This window comes from Hyla sarda, unplaced genomic scaffold, assembly GCF_029499605.1.
Source record: "Hyla sarda isolate aHylSar1 unplaced genomic scaffold, aHylSar1.hap1 scaffold_524, whole genome shotgun sequence".
NCBI classification, from domain to species: Eukaryota; Metazoa; Chordata; class Amphibia; order Anura; family Hylidae; genus Hyla; species Hyla sarda.
Window position 1 is genome coordinate 43,913 of NW_026610535.1, and position 17,658 is coordinate 61,570.

A 17,658-nucleotide genomic window follows, 5' to 3' on the forward strand; every position below is an offset into this window, starting at 1 on the left:
AGAAAATGCAAGTGTAAAAAATGAAGATTGTGAATTTTATCCTTCACTTTGCTGCTATTCCTGTGAAACACCTAAAGGGTTAAAACGCTGACTGAATGTCATTTTGAATACTTTGGGGGGTGCGGTTTTTATAATGGGGTCATTTGTGGGGTATTTCTAATATGAAGACCCTTCAAATCCACTTCAAACCTGAACTGGTCCCTGAAAAATAGTGAGTTTGAAAATTTTGTGAAAAATTGGAAAATTGCTGCTGAACTTTGAAGCCTCTGATGTCTTACAAAAGTAAAAACTCATCAATTTTATGATGCAAAAATAAAGTAGACATATTGTATATGGGAATAAAATAAAATAAATATTTTGAATATCCATTTTCCTTACAAGCAGAGAGCTTCAAAGTTAGAAAAATGCTTAATTTTCAAATTTTTCATCAAATTTTGGGATTTTTCACCAAGAAAGGATGAAAGTTACCACAAAATTTTACCACTATGTTAAAGTAGAATATGTCACGAAAAAACAATCTCGGAATCAGATTGATAAGTAAAAGCATCAGAGTTATTAATGTTTAAAGTGACAGTGGTCAGATGTGCAAAAAATGGCCGGGTCCTAAGGTGTAAAATGGCTGGGTCCTTAAGGGGTTAAGGGGTTAAACACTCCTCATACAATGGTCATCCCAGAACCAATTAGCAGTTTCCCATAGAGATATGTATTCAACATGCAATGGTTCCGAGGCCCCCGAACCAATTACCATTTTTACATAGACATATGTACTCGACATATGATGGTTTCAACATATGATGGTTCTCCTGGAACCAATTAATATCATATGTTGAGGGACCACTGTATATATTTTTTCAGTAAATACACAAACTAGATTTTTTTATTAATCTGATTGTTCCCAAATAATATTTAATGTTTATGTATAAAAAACAGATTTACTACAGAGGAATAAGAGGAGGAGGAAAGGATTATTATCATTATAAGAAACCAACTTCAGCCTCGTCCAGGACCTGCCATGTATCTGCTGGAGGTGTAGGACCTGTGATGATGTCACAATCATGTGACCAGTACATGTGGGGGCGGAGCTCAGCAGGATAGGAGAGATTGTGGATGAAGGACCTGTGGGGATGGTCATGTGACAGGAGTGGGCGGGGCTCAGCAGTAGAGGACATGTGACCAGAAGGGGAGGAGCTCAGTGAAGAGGAGACGTGGTGTGAGGTGAGTTTCTATGCAGAGGGTTTGTTACATTGTGTTGTTCCTCTCTTCTTCCTCCTGTCACAATGTAATAGTTCACACTGGTTCTTCCTGTAATAAATAAAGAGATATAATAACGGTGAAGATATAAATGAGAAGAAGAAGACGGACACAACATGAGGCTCCGCCCAGAACACCCCGCCCCCTCTCCTCTCCCTCATTCCTATTGGTGGAGTAGTCGCCATGGTTACCACTTCCTCCTAGTGTCCGTACTATGGAGCCATCAGTGATCAGTATTAGGGTCCTGATCCCGGTATTGGCCCCGATACCTAATCCTATAGCTACAGTCCGGAGCCCATCAGCCGGTAATACTGGAGGAGAGGACGGGCCCCATCAGTACTAGGGCCACTCCATTAGGGGCCACCCAGCTTTATATAGTGCCCGCCACCCAGCTTTATATAGTGCCCGCCACCCAGCTTTATATACTGGAGGAGAGGACGGGCCCCATCAGTACTAGGGACACTCCATTAGGGGCCACCCAGCTTTATATACTGCCCGCCACCCAGCTTTATATACCGCCCGCCACCCAGCTTTATATACCGCCCGCCACCCAGCTTTATATACTGCCCCCCACCCAGCTTTATATACTGCCCGCCACCCAGCTTTATATAGTGCCCGCCACCCAGCTTTATATAGTGCCCGCCACCCAGCTTTATATAGTGCCCGCCACCCAGCTTTATATAGTGCCTGCCACCCAGCTTTATATATCTGCCCGCCACCCAGCTTTATATAGTGCCTGCCACCCAGCTTTATATACTGCCCACCACCCAGCTTTATATACTGGAGGAGAGGACGGGCCCCATCAGTACTAGGGCCACTCCATTAGGGGCCACCCAGCTTTATATAGTGCCCGCCACCCAGCTTTATATACCGCCTGCCACCCAGCTTTATATACTGCCCGCCACCCAGATTTATATACTGGAGGAGAGGACGGGCCCCATCAGTACTAGGGCCACTCCATTAGGGGCCACCCAGCTTTATATAGTGCCCGCCACCCAGCTTTATATAGTGCCCGCCACCCAGCTTTATATAGTGCCCGCCACCCAGCTTTATATAGTGCCTGCCACCCAGCTTTATATAGTGCCCGCCACCCGGCTTTATATAGTGCCCGCCACCCAGCTTTATATAGTGCCCGCCACCCAGCTTTATATAGTGCCTGCCACCCAGCTTTATATACCGCCCTCCACCCACCTTTATATAGTGCCCGCCACCCAGCTTTATATACCGCCCGCCACCCAGCTTTATATACCGCCCTCCACCCACCTTTATATACTGCCCGCCACCCAGCTTTATATACCGCCCGCCACCGAGCTTTATATACCGCCCTCCACCCAGCTTTATATAGTGCCCGCCACCCAGCTTTATATAGTGCCCGCCACCCAGCTTTATATAGTGCCCGCCACCCAGCTTTATATACCGCCCGCCACCCAGCTTTATATACCGCCCGCCACCCAGCTTTATATAGTGCCCGCCACCCGGCTTTATATACCGCCCGCCACCCGGCTTTATATACCGCCCGCCACCCGGCTTTATATACCGCCCGCCACCCAGCTTTATATACTGGCCGCCACCCAGCTTTATATACTGCCCGCCACCCAGCTTTATATACCGCCCGCCACCCAGCTTTATATACCGCCCCCACCCAGCTTTATATACCGCCCGCCACCCAGCTTTATATACTGCCCGACACCCAGCTTTATATACCGCCCGCCACCCAGCTTTATATACTGCCTGCCACCCAGCTTTATATACTGCCCGCCCCCCAGCTTTATACACCGCCCGCCACCCAGCTTTATATACCGCCCCCACCCAGCTTTATATACCGCCTGCCACCCAGCTTTATATACTGCCCGCCACCCAGATTTATATACTGGAGGAGAGGACGGGCCCCATCAGTACTAGGGCCACTCCATTAGGGGCCACCCAGCTTTATATAGTGCCCGCCACCCAGCTTTATATAGTGCCCGCCACCCAGCTTTATATAGTGCCCCGCCACCCAGCTTTATATAGTGCCTGCCACCCAGCTTTATATAGTGCCTGCCACCCAGCTTTATATACTGCCCGCCACCCGGCTTTATATAGTGCCCGCCACCCAGCTTTATATAGTGCCCGCCACCCAGCTTTATATAGTGCCTGCCACCCAGCTTTATATACCGCCCTCCACCCACCTTTATATAGTGCCCGCCACCCAGCTTTATATACCGCCCGCCACCCAGCTTTATATACCGCCCTCCACCCACCTTTATATACTGCCCGCCACCCAGCTTTATATACCGCCCGCCACCGAGCTTTATATACCGCCCTCCACCCAGCTTTATATAGTGCCCGCCACCCAGCTTTATATAGTGCCCGCCACCCAGCTTTATATAGTGCCCGCCACCCAGCTTTATATACCGCCCGCCACCCAGCTTTATATACCGCCCGCCACCCAGCTTTATATAGTGCCCGCCACCCGGCTTTATATACCGCCCGCCACCCGGCTTTATATACCGCCCGCCACCCGGCTTTATACACTGCCCGCCACCCGGCTTTATATACCGCCCGCCACCCAGCTTTATATACTGGCCGCCACCCAGCTTTATATACTGCCCGCCACCCAGCTTTATATACCGCCCGCCACCCAGCTTTATATACCGCCCCCACCCAGCTTTATATACCGCCCGCCACCCAGCTTTATATACTGCCCGACACCCAGCTTTATATACTGGCCGCCACCCTGCTTTATATACCGCCCGCCACCCAGCTTTATATACTGCCTGCCACCCAGCTTTATATACTGCCCGCCCCCCAGCTTTATATACCGCCCGCCACCCAGCTTTATATACCGCCCCCACCCAGCTTTATATACCGCCCGCCACCCAGCTTTATATACCGCCCGCCACCCAGCTTTATATACCGCCCCCACCCAGCTTTATATACCGCCCCCACCCAGCTTTATATACTTCCCGCCACCCAGCTTTATATACCGCCCGCCACCCAGCTTTATATACCGTCGTCACCCAGCTTTATATACTGCCCGCCACCCAGCTTTATATACCGCCCGCCACCCAGCTTTATGTACCGCATGATACCCAGCTTTATATACCGCCCGCCACCCAGCTTTATATACTGCCCGCCACCCAGCTTTATATACTGCCCGCCACCCAGCTTTATATACTGCCCGCCACCCAGCTTTATATACCGCCCGCCACCCAGCTTTATATACCGCCCGCCACCCAGCTTTATATACCGCCCGCCACCCAGCTTTATATACCGCCCGCCACCCAGCTTTATATACCGCCCGCCACCCAGCTTTATATACCGCCCGCCACCCAGCTTTATATACCGCCCGCCACCCAGCTTTATATACCGCCCGCCACCCAGCTTTATATACTGCCCGCCACCCAGCTTTATATACTGCCCGCCACCCAGCTTTATATACCGCCCGCCACCCAGCTTTATATACCGCCCGCCACCCAGCTTTATATACTGCCCGCCACCCAGCTTTATATACCGCCCGCCACCCAGCTTTATGTACCGCATGATACCCAGCTTTATATACCGCCCGCCACTCAGCTTTATATACTGCCCGCCACCCAGCTTTATATACTGCCCGCCACCCAGCTTTATATACTGCCCGCCACCCAGCTTTATATACTGCCCGCCACCCAGCTTTATATACTGCCCGCCACCCAGCTTTATATACTGCCCGCCACCCTGCTTTATATACTGCCCGCCACCCAGCTTTATATAGTGCCCGCCACCCTGCTTTATATACTGCCTGCCACCCAGCTTTATATACCGCCCGCCACCCAGCTTTATATACTGCCTGCCACCCAGCTTTATATACTGCCCGCCCCCGAGCTTTATATACTGGCCGCCACCCGGCTTTATATACCGCCCGCCACCCAGCTTTATATACCGCCCGCCACCCAGCTTTATATACCGCCCCCACCCAGCTTTATATACCGCCCGCCACCCAGCTTTATATACCGCCCCCACCCAGCTTTATATACCGCCCGCCACCCAGCTTTATATACTGCCCGCCACCCAGCTTTATATACCGCCCGCCACCCAGCTTTATATACCGCCTGCCACCCAACTTTATATACTGCCCGCCACCCAGCTTTATATACCGCCCGCCACCCAGCTTTATGTACCGCATGATACCCAGCTTTATATACCGCCCGCCACCCAGCTTTATATACTGCCCGCCACCCAGCTTTATATACTGCCCGCCACCCAGCTTTATATACTGCCCGCCACCCAGCTTTATATACTGCCCGCCACCCAGCTTTATATACTGCCCGCCACCCAGCTTTATATACTGCCCGCCACCCAGCTTTATATACCGCCCGCCACCCAGCTTTATATACCACCGTATGTTGAGGGATCCGTTCAATGTAAAGTATAGGAAGCTGTACTCGCCTGTCCCTGCCGCTCCGGACCAGGTCCTCATCGCTCCCGATGCTGTCCCAGGGTCCCCCGATCCTGTCCCAGGGTCCCCCGATCCTGTCCCAGGGGCTCCCGATGCTGTCCCAGGGGCTCCCGATGCTGTCCCAGGGGCTCCCGATGCTGTCCCAGGGGCTCCCGATGCTGTCCCAGGGGCTCCCGATGCTGTCCCAGGGGCTCCGGGTGCTGTCCCAGGGGCTCCGGGTGCTGTCCCAGGGGCTCCCGATGCTGTCCCAGGGGCTCCCGATGCTGTCCCAGGGGCTCCCGATGCTGTCCCAGGGGCTCCCGATGCTGTCCCAGGGGCTCCCGATGCTGTCCCAGGGGCTCCCGATGCTGTCCCAGGGGCTCCGGGTGCTGTCCCAGGGGCTCCCGATGCTGTCCCAGGGGCTCCCGATGCTGTCCCAGGGTCCCCCGATCCTGTCCCAGGGGCTCCCGATGCTGTCCCAGGGGCTCCCGATGCTGTCCCAGGGGCTCCGGGTGCTGTCCCAGGGGCTCCGGGTGCTGTCCCAGGGGCTCCCGATGCTGTCCCAGGGGCTCCCGATGCTGTCCCAGGGGCTCCCGATGCTGTCCCAGGGGCTCCGGATTCTGTCCCAGGGGCTCCGGATGCTGTCCCAGGGGCTCCGGATGCTGTCCCAGGGGCTCCGGATGCTGTCCCAGGGGCTCCGGATGCTGTCCCAGGGGCTCCGGATGCTGTCCCAGGGGCTCCCGATGCTGTCCCAGGGGCTCCGGATGCTGTCCCAGGGGCTCCGGATGCTGTCCCAGGGGCTCCGGATGCTGTCCCAGGGGCTCCGGATGCTGTCCCAGGGGCTCCGGATGCTGTCCCAGGGGCTCCCGATGCTGTCCCGTTGCTCCGGTGTCTTCTTCGCGATCCTCCGGTGTCTTGCGCATCTTCTCCAGGGTCCGGGCTTCGCTTTCTGGTGACGGTATTACGTTGCGGCGCCGGGACAGCGTGCGTAGTGACGTAATAACGACGCCGGAAAGCGAGGCCCGGACCCCGGAGAAGATGCGCAAGACGCTGGGGGATCGCGAAGTGGACCCGGAGCAGCGTGGATAGGTAAGTGAACCTGCCCGGGATGCTTAAGCATTTTGCGCTGTCTGATAGCAGTTAATGCGATGGCCCTGACATATAAAAGCATCGTATGTCGATTTGATCATATGTTGGGGCCATCACATGTCGGGGGGGTCACAGTATATAAATCTTTATTAATCACAAAGCAGACAGATAAGTACACACAATTTTAAGATCCCAGAGCGGAGGAATATAATCCTGCGCCCAAATCACCCTGAGATGTAGATCAGTCCCGGCACAAATAATCCCAAAACAATCTATGCAGCAATGGAAAAAATTATATGATATGTATCAATAAATGATAACAGCTGACAAAGATTATTAACCCCTTAACGACGCAGGACGTATATTTACGTCCTGCGCCGGCTCCCGCGATATCGACCCCGCATCACATCGGTCGGTCCTCAACGGTCCTCATCGGCCTCATCAACGGCCGGGACCCGCGGCTAATACCACACATGGCCGATCACGGCAATGTGCGGTATTAACCCTTTAGAAGCGGCGGTCAAAGCTGACCGCCGCTTCTAAAGCGAAAGTGAAAGTATCCCGGCTAGTCAGTCGGGCTGTTCGGGACCGCCGCGGTGAAATCGCAGCATCCCGAACAGCTTACAGGACACCGGGAGGGACCCGGTGTGTGCAGTGTTATAGGTCCCTATGGGATAACAATGATCAGTATAAGAGATCAGTGTGTGCAGTGTTATAGGTCCCTATGGGATAACAATGATCTGTATAAGAGATCAGTGTGTGCAGTGTTATAGTCTCCTATGGGATAATAATGATCAGTATAAGAGATCAGTGTGTGCAGTGTTATAGTCTCCTATGGGATAATAATGATCAGTATAAGAGATCAGTGTGTGCAGTGTTATAGGTCCCTATGGGATAATAATGATCAGTATCAGAGATCAGTGTGTGCAGTGTTATAGTCTCCTATGGGATAACAATGATCAGTATAAGAGATCAGTGTGTGCAGTGTTATAGGTCCCTATGGGATAATAATGATCAGTATAAGAGATCAGTGTGTACAGTGTTATAGTCTCCTATGGGTTAACAATGATCAGTATAAGAGATCAGTGTGTGCAGTGTTATAGGTCCCTATGGGATAATAATGATCAGTATAAGAGATCAGTGTGTGCAGTGTTATAGGTCCCTATGGGATAATAATGATCAGTATAAGAGATCAGTGTGTGCAGTGTTATAGGTCCCTATGGGATAACAATGATCAGTATAAGAGATCAGTGTGTGCAGTGTTATAGGGTCCCTATGGGATAATAATGATCAGTATAAGAGATCAGTGTGTACAGTGTTATAGGCCTCTATGGGATAATAATGATTAGTATAAGAGATCAGTGTGTGTAGTGTTATATTCTCCTATGGGATAACAATGATCAGTATAAGAGATCAGTGTGTACAATGTTATAGTCTCCTATGGGATAATAATGATCAGTATAAGAGATCAGTGTGTGCAGTGTTATAGGTCCCTATGGGATAATAATGATCAGTATAAGAGATCACTGTGTGTAGTGTTATAGTCTCCTATGGGATAACAATGATCAGTATAAGAGATCAGTGTGTGCAGTGTTATAATCTCCTATGGGATAACAATGATCAGTATAAGATCAGTGTGTGCAGTGTTATAGTTTCCTATGGGATAACAATGATCAGTATCAGAGATCAGTGTGTGCAGTGTTGCAGTCCCCTATGGGATAACAATGATCAGTATAAGAGATATGTGTGTGTAATGTTATAGGTCCCTATGGGATAATAATGATCAGTATAAGAGATCAGTGTGTGCAGTGTTATAGTCTCCTATGGGATAATAATGATCAGTATAAGATCAGTGTGTGCAGTGTTATAGTCTCCTATGGGATAACAATGATCAGTATAGGAGATCAGTGTGTGCAGTGTTATAGTCTCCTATGGGATAACAATGATCAGTATAAGAGATCAGTGTGTGCAGTGCTATGGTCCCTATGGGATAACAATGATCAGTATAAGAGATCAGTGTGTGCAGTGTTATAGGTCCCTATGGGATAACAATGATCAGTATAAGAGATCACTGTGTGCAGTGTTATAGGTCCCTATGGGATAACAATGATCAGTATAAGAGATCAGTGTGTGCAGTGTTACAGGTCCCTATGGGATAATAATGATCAGTATAAGAGATCAGTGTGTGCAGTGTTATAGTCTCCTATGGGATAACAATGATCAGTATAAGAGATCAGTGTGTGCAGTGTTATAGGTCCCTATGGGATAACAATGATCAGTATAAGAGATCAGTGTGTGTGCAGTGTTATAGGTCCCTATGGGATAACAATGATCAGTATAAGAGATCAGTGTGTGCAGTGTTATAGGTCCCTATGGGATAATAATGATCAGTATAAGAGATCAGTGTGTGCAGTGCTATGGTCTCTATGGGATAACAATGATCAGTATAAGAGATCAGTGTGTGCAGTGTTATTGGTCCCTATGGGATAATAATGATCAGTATAAGAGATCAGTGTGTGCAGTGTTATAGTCTCCTATGGGATAACAATGATCAGTATAAGAGATCAGTGTGTGTGCAGTGTTATAGCCCCCTATGGGATAATAATGATCAGTATAAGAGATCAGTGTGTGCAGTGTTATAGTTTCCTATGGGATAACAATGATCAGTATAAGAGATCAGTGTGTGCAGTGTTGCAGTCCCCTATGGGATAACAATGATCAGTATGAGATCAGTGTTGCAGTTCCCTATGGGATAACAATGATCAGTATAAGAGATCAGTGTGTGCAGTGTTATAGGTCCCTATGGGGTAACAATGATCAGTATAAGAGATCATTGTGTGCAGTGTTATAGTCCCCTATGGAATAACAATGATCAGCATAGGAGATCAGTGTGTGCAGTGTTATAGGTCCCTATGGGATAACAATGATCAGTATAGGAGATCAGTGTGTGCAGTGTTATAGGTCGCTATGGGATAACAATGATCAGTATAGGAGATCAGTGTGTGCAGTGTTATAGGTCCCTATGGGATAACAATGATCAGTATAAGAGATCAGTGTGTACAGTGTTATAGTCTCTTATGGGATAACAATGATCAGTATAAGAGATCAGTGTGTACAGTGTTATAGTCTCTTATGGGATAACAATGATCAGTATAAGAGATCAGTGTGTGCAGTGTTATAGGTCCCTATGGGATAACAATGATCAGTATAAGAGATCAGTGTGTGCAGTGTTATAGGTCCCTATGGGATAACAATGATCAGTATAAGAGATCAGTGTGTACAGTGTTATAGTCTCCTATGGGATAATAATGATCAGTATAAGAGATCAGTGTGTGCAGTGTTATAGTCTCCTATGGGATAATAATGATCAGTATAAGAGATCAGTGTGTGCAGTGTTATAGGTCCCTATGGGATAACAATGATCAGTATAAGAGATCAGTGTGTGCAGTGTTATAGGTCCCTATAGGATAACAATGATCAGTATAAGAGATCAGTGTGTGCAGTGTTATAGGTCTCTATGGGATAACAATGATCAGTATAAGAGATATGTGTGTGTAGTGTTATAGGTCCCTATGGGATAATAATGATCAGTATAAGAGATCAGTGTGTGCAGTGTTATAGGTCCCTATGGGATAATAATGATCAGTATAAGATCAGTGTGTGCAGTGTTATAGTCTCCTATGGGATAATAATGATCAGTATAAGATCAGTGTGTGCAGTGTTGCAGTCCCCTATGGGATAACAATGATCAGTATAAGAGATATGTGTGTGTAGTGTTATAGGTCCCTATGGGATAATAATGATCAGTATAAGAGATCAGTGTGTGCAGTGTTATAGTCTCCTATGGGATAATAATGATCAGTATAAGATCAGTGTGTGCAGTGTTATAGTCTCCTATGGGATAACAATGATCAGTATAGGAGATCAGTGTGTGCAGTGTTATAGTCTCCTATGGGATAACAATGATCAGTATAAGAGATCAGTGTGTGCAGTGTTATAGGTCCCTATGGGATAACAATGATCAGTATAAGAGATCAGTGTGTGTGCAGTGTTATAGGTCCCTATGGGATAACAATGATCAGTATAAGAGATCAGTGTGTGCAGTGTTATAGCCCCCTATGGGATAACAATGATCAGTATAAGAGATCAGTGTGTGCAGTGCTATGGTCCCTATGGGATAACAATGATCAGTATAAGAGATCAGTGTGTGCAGTGTTATAGGTCCCTATGGGATAACAATGATCAGTATAAGAGATCACTGTGTGCAGTGTTATAGGTCCCTATGGGATAACAATGATCAGTATAAGAGATCAGTGTGTGCAGTGTTACAGGTCCCTATGGGATAATAATGATCAGTATAAGAGATCAGTGTGTGCAGTGTTATAGTCTCCTATGGGATAACAATGATCAGTATAAGAGATCAGTGTGTGCAGTGTTATAGGTCCCTATGGGATAACAATGATCAGTATAAGAGATCAGTGTGTGTGCAGTGTTATAGGTCCCTATGGGATAACAATGATCAGTATAAGAGATCAGTGTGTGCAGTGTTATAGGTCCCTATGGGATAATAATGATCAGTATAAGAGATCAGTGTGTGCAGTGCTATGGTCTCTATGGGATAACAATGATCAGTATAAGAGATCAGTGTGTGCAGTGTTATTGGTCCCTATGGGATAATAATGATCAGTATAAGAGATCAGTGTGTGCAGTGTTATAGTCTCCTATGGGATAACAATGATCCGTATAAGAGATCAGTGTGTGTGCAGTGTTATAGCCCCCTATGGGATAATAATGATCAGTATAAGAGATCAGTGTGTGCAGTGTTGCAGTCCCCTATGGGATAACAATGATCAGTATGAGATCAGTGTGTGCAGTGTTGCAGTCCCCTATGGGATAACAATGATCAGTATAAGAGATCAGTGTGTGCAGTGTTATAGGTCCCTATGGGGTAACAATGATCAGTATAAGAGATCATTGTGTGCAGTGTTATAGTCCCCTATGGAATAACAATGATCAGCATAGGAGATCAGTGTGTGCAGTGTTATAGGTCCCTATGGGATAACAATGATCAGTATAGGAGATCAGTGTGTGCAGTGTTATAGGTCCCTATGGGATAACAATGATCAGTATAAGAGATCAGTGTGTACAGTGTTATAGTCTCTTATGGGATAACAATGATCAGTATAAGAGATCAGTGTGTACAGTGTTATAGTCTCTTATGGGATAACAATGATCAGTATAAGAGATCAGTGTGTGCAGTGTTATAGGTCCCTATGGGATAACAATGATCAGTATAAGAGATCAGTGTGTGCAGTGTTATAGGTCCCTATGGGATAACAATGATCAGTATAAGAGATCAGTGTGTACAGTGTTATAGTCTCCTATGGGATAATAATGATCAGTATAAGAGATCAGTGTGTGCAGTGTTATAGTCTCCTATGGGATAATAATGATCAGTATAAGAGATCAGTGTGTGCAGTGTTATAGGTCCCTATGGGATAACAATGATCAGTATAAGAGATCAGTGTGTGCAGTGTTATAGGTCCCTATAGGATAACAATGATCAGTATAAGAGATCAGTGTGTGCAGTGTTATAGGTCTCTATGGGATAACAATGATCAGTATAAGAGATCAGTGTGTGTAGTGTTATAGTCTCCTATGGGATAACAATGATCAGTATAAGAGATATGTGTGTGTAGTGTTATAGGTCCCTATGGGATAATAATGATCAGTATAAGAGATCAGTGTGTGCAGTGTTATAGTCTCCTATGGGATAATAATGATCAGTATAAGATCAGTGTGTGCAGTGTTATAGTCTCCTATGGGATAACAATGATCAGTATAGGAGATCAGTGTGTGCAGTGTTATAGTCTCCTATGGGATAACAATGATCAGTATAAGAGATCAGTGTGTGCAGTGTTATAGGTCCCTATGGGATAACAATGATCAGTATAAGAGATCAGTGTGTGTGCAGTGTTATAGGTCCCTATGGGATAACAATGATCAGTATAAGAGATCAGTGTGTGCAGTGTTATAGCCCCCTATGGGATAACAATGATCAGTATAAGAGATCAGTGTGTGCAGTGCTATGGTCCCTATGGGATAACAATGATCAGTATAAGAGATCAGTGTGTGCAGTGTTATAGGTCCCTATGGGATAACAATGATCAGTATAAGAGATCACTGTGTGCAGTGTTATAGGTCCCTATGGGATAACAATGATCAGTATAAGAGATCAGTGTGTGCAGTGTTACAGGTCCCTATGGGATAATAATGATCAGTATAAGAGATCAGTGTGTGCAGTGTTATAGTCTCCTATGGGATAACAATGATCAGTATAAGAGATCAGTGTGTGCAGTGTTATAGGTCCCTATGGGATAACAATGATCAGTATAAGAGATCAGTGTGTGTGCAGTGTTATAGGTCCCTATGGGATAACATTGATCAGTATAAGAGATCAGTGTGTGCAGTGTTATAGGTCCCTATGGGATAATAATGATCAGTATAAGAGATCAGTGTGTGCAGTGCTATGGTCTCTATGGGATAACAATGATCAGTATAAGAGATCAGTGTGTGCAGTGTTATTGGTCCCTATGGGATAATAATGATCAGTATAAGAGATCAGTGTGTGCAGTGTTATAGTTTCCTATGGGATAACGATGATCAGTATAAGAGATCAGTGTGTGCAGTGTTATAGTCTCCTATGGGATAACAATGATCAGTATAAGAGATCAGTGTGTGTGCAGTGTTATAGCCCCCTATGGGATAATAATGATCAGTATAAGAGATCAGTGTGTGCAGTGTTATAGTTTCCTATGGGATAACAATGATCAGTATAAGAGATCAGTGTGTGCAGTGTTGCAGTCCCCTATGGGATAACAATGATCAGTATGAGATCAGTGTGTGCAGTGTTGCAGTCCCCTATGGGATAACAATGATCAGTATAAGAGATCAGTGTGTGCAGTGTTATAGGTCCCTATGGGGTAACAATGATCAGTATAAGAGATCATTGTGTGCAGTGTTATAGTCCCCTATGGAATAACAATGATCAGCATAGGAGATCAGTGTGTGCAGTGTTATAGGTCCCTATGGGATAACAATGATCAGTATAGGAGATCAGTGTGTGCAGTGTTATAGGTCGCTATGGGATAACAATGATCAGTATAGGAGATCAGTGTGTGCAGTGTTATAGGTCCCTATGGGATAACAATGATCAGTATAAGAGATCAGTGTGTACAGTGTTATAGTCTCTTATGGGATAACAATGATCAGTATAAGAGATCAGTGTGTACAGTGTTATAGTCTCTTATGGGATAACAATGATCAGTATAAGAGATCAGTGTGTGCAGTGTTATAGGTCCCTATGGGATAACAATGATCAGTATAAGAGATCAGTGTGTGCAGTGTTATAGGTCCCTATGGGATAACAATGATCAGTATAAGAGATCAGTGTGTACAGTGTTATAGTCTCCTATGGGATAATAATGATCAGTATAAGAGATCAGTGTGTGCAGTGTTATAGTCTCCTATGGGATAATAATGATCAGTATAAGAGATCAGTGTGTGCAGTGTTATAGGTCCCTATGGGATAACAATGATCAGTATAAGAGATCAGTGTGTGCAGTGTTATAGGTCCCTATAGGATAACAATGATCAGTATAAGAGATCAGTGTGTGCAGTGTTATAGGTCTCTATGGGATAACAATGATCAGTATAAGAGATCAGTGTGTGTAGTGTTATAGTCTCCTATGGGATAACAATGATCAGTGTGTGCAGTGTTATAGGTCCCCTATGGGACCTATAACACTGCTAAAAAAAAAAGTGTTAATAAAAGGTCATTTAACCCCTTCCCTAATAAAAGTTTGAATCACCCCCCTTTTCCCATAAAAAAAATAAAACAGTGTAAATAAAAATAAACCTATATGGTATCACCGCGTGCGGAAATGTCCGAACTCTTGAAATATATTGTTAATTAAACCGCTCGGTCAATGACGTACATGTAACAAAATTCCAAAGTCCAAAAGCGTATTTTGGTCACTTTGTATACCATTAAAAGATGAATAAAAAGTTATCAAAAAGTTTGATCAAAACAAAAATTGTAGTGATAAAAACTTCAGATCACGGCGCAAAAAATGAGCCCTCATACCGCCCCGTATGTGGAAAAATAAAAAAGTTATAGGGGTCAGAAAATGAGAATTTTAAACGTATACATTTTCCTGCATGTTGTTATGATTTTTCCGAAGTACGACAAAATCACCTATATAAGTCGGGGATCATTATAATCGTAAGGACCTACAGAATAAAAATAAGGGGTCATTTTTACCCAAATATGCACTGCGTAGAAATGGAAGCCCCCAAAAGTTACAAAATGGCGTTTTTCTTCAATTTTGTTGCACAATGATTTTTTTTCCCGTTTCGCCGTGAATTTTTGGGTAAAATGACTGATGTCACTGCAAAGTAGAATTGGTGACGCAAGAAATAAGCATCATATGGATTTTTAGGTGGAAAATTGAAAGGGTTATGATTTTTAAAAGGTGAGGAGGAAAAGTCCTTGCGGGGTTAAAGTGAACCTGTCGTCAACAAAAACTTTTGATATAATGTAGATAATACAATTATATGTATATTTGTAATATACAATGATTAAAAATTGTGTATATTTTTGGGTGAAAAAATTGTGTCCCTGAAGCTATTGTCTGTGTGTCTCTATGATGAGTCCAAAAACAGGAAGTGAGGGCGGGACAAGCAGGGCTCTGTGCAGGCTACTGGTTTGTGAATCATCCTGATGTATGAGCCAGGAGCATGTTATAGAGCCTCAGTGCACTGTCCTGCCTTTTCTTAGTGCACAGAGCCCTGCTTTTCCCGCCCTCACTTCCTGTATTTGGACTCCTCATAGAGACACGCAGGCAATAGCTGCAGGGACAAAAATATACATATAATTGTATTATCTACATTATATAAAAAGTTTTTGTTGACGACAGGTACACTTTAAAGTCACCTAGCCGCCTATTCACACATCTGTATACAGTCAAAGTGTCACAGTGCATGTAATAAACCTATCAAAAAGATATAAGGTGCACGGCTACAACCTGATAGATACTCTTTATTACATGCACTGTGACACTTTGTATACAGATGTGTGGATAGGCTGCTAGGTGACTTTAATAATCTTTGTCAGCTGTTATCATTTATTGATACATAATATATATATATATAATTTTTTCCATTGCTGCATAGATTGTTTTGGGATTGATTGTGCCGGGACTGATCTACATCTCAGGGTGATTTGGGCGCAGGATTATATTCCTCCGCTCTGGGATCCTGTTTTTAATTGGTTTTAAAATTGTGTGTACTTATCTGTCTGCTTTGTGATTAATAAAGATTTATGTATATATTTTTTGGAATATTGTTGTCCCCCCATCTACATTTCCACCATTGTTGTCCCCCCCCCATCTACATTTCCACCATTGTTGTCCCCATCAAAAATTCCACCATTGTTGTCCCCATCTACATTTCCACCATTGTTGTCCCCCATCTACATTTCCACCATTGTTGTCCCCCATCTACATTTCCACCATTGTTGTCCCCATCAAAATTTCCACCATTGTTGTCCCCATCTACATTTCCACCATTGTTGTCCCCCTATCTACATTTCCACCATTGTTGTCCCCCCATCTACATTTCCACCATTGTTGTCCCCCCATCTACATTTCCACCATTGTTGTCCCTCCATCTACATTTCCACCATTGTTGTCCCCATCTACATTTCCACCATTGTTGTCCCAATCTACATTTCCTCCATTGTTGTCCCAATCTACATTTCCACCATTGTTGTCCCCATCTACATTCCCACCATTGTTGTCCCCCATCTACATTTCCACCATTGTTGTCCCATCTACATTCCACCATTGTTGTCCCATTTACATTCCACCATTGTTGTCCCCCCATCTACATTCCACCATTGTTGGCCCCATCTACATTTCCACCAATGTTGTCCCCCATCTACATTTCCACCATTGTTGTCCCCATCTACATTTCCACCATTGTTGTCCCCGTCTACATTTCCACCATTGTTGTCCCCGTCTACATTTCCACCATTGTTGTCCCCGTCTACATTTCCACCATTGTTGTCCCCCTATCTACATTTCCACCATTGTTGTCCCCCCATCTACATTTCCACCATTGTTGTCCCCCCATCTACATTTCCACCATTGTTGTCCCTCCATCTACATTTCCACCATTGTTGTCCCCATCTACATTTCCACCATTGTTGTCCCAATCTACATTTCCTCCATTGTTGTCCCAATCTACATTTCCACCATTGTTGTCCCCATCTACATTCCCACCATTGTTGTCCCCCATCTACATTTCCACCATTGTTGTCCCATCTACATTCCACCATTGTTGTCCCATTTACATTCCACCATTGTTGTCCCCCCATCTACATTCCACCATTGTTGGCCCCATCTACATTTCCACCATTGTTGTCCCCGTCTACATTTCCACCAATGTTGTCCCCCATCTACATTTCCACCATTGTTGTCCCCATCTACATTTCCACCATTGTTGTCCCCGTCTACATTTCCACCATTGTTGTCCCCGTCTACATTTCCACCATTGTTGTCCCCGTCTACATTTCCACCATTGTTGTCCCCCATCTACATTTCCACCATTGTTGTCCCCCATCTACATTTCCACCATTGTTGTCCCCATCTACATTTCCACCATTGTTGTTCCCCCATCTACATTTCCACCATTGTTGTCCCCCATCTACATTTCCACCATTGTTGACCCATCTACATTTCCACCATTGTTGTCCCCCATCTACATTTCCATCATTGTTGTCCCCCATCTACATTTCCATCATTGTTGTCCCCCATCTACATTTCCACCATTGTTGTCCCCCATCTACATTTCCACCATTG

General features: G+C 45.4%; 1 protein-coding gene across 2 annotated transcripts in view; it reads left to right on the forward strand.

Moving 5' to 3' along the window:
- The first annotated feature begins 1,292 nt into the window (after positions 1 to 1,292).
- Positions 1,293 to 17,658, forward strand: part of LOC130338800 (zinc finger protein 260-like) — a 122,177-nt gene continuing 105,811 nt past the window's right edge. The window contains exon 1 of one of the 2 annotated variants that reach the window (XM_056554007.1): positions 1,293 to 1,556. The gene's annotated coding sequence lies outside the window, so the exon portion shown is untranslated. The remainder of the gene's footprint in view (positions 1,557 to 17,658) is intronic. The other variant, XM_056554008.1, reaches the window with a different exon arrangement.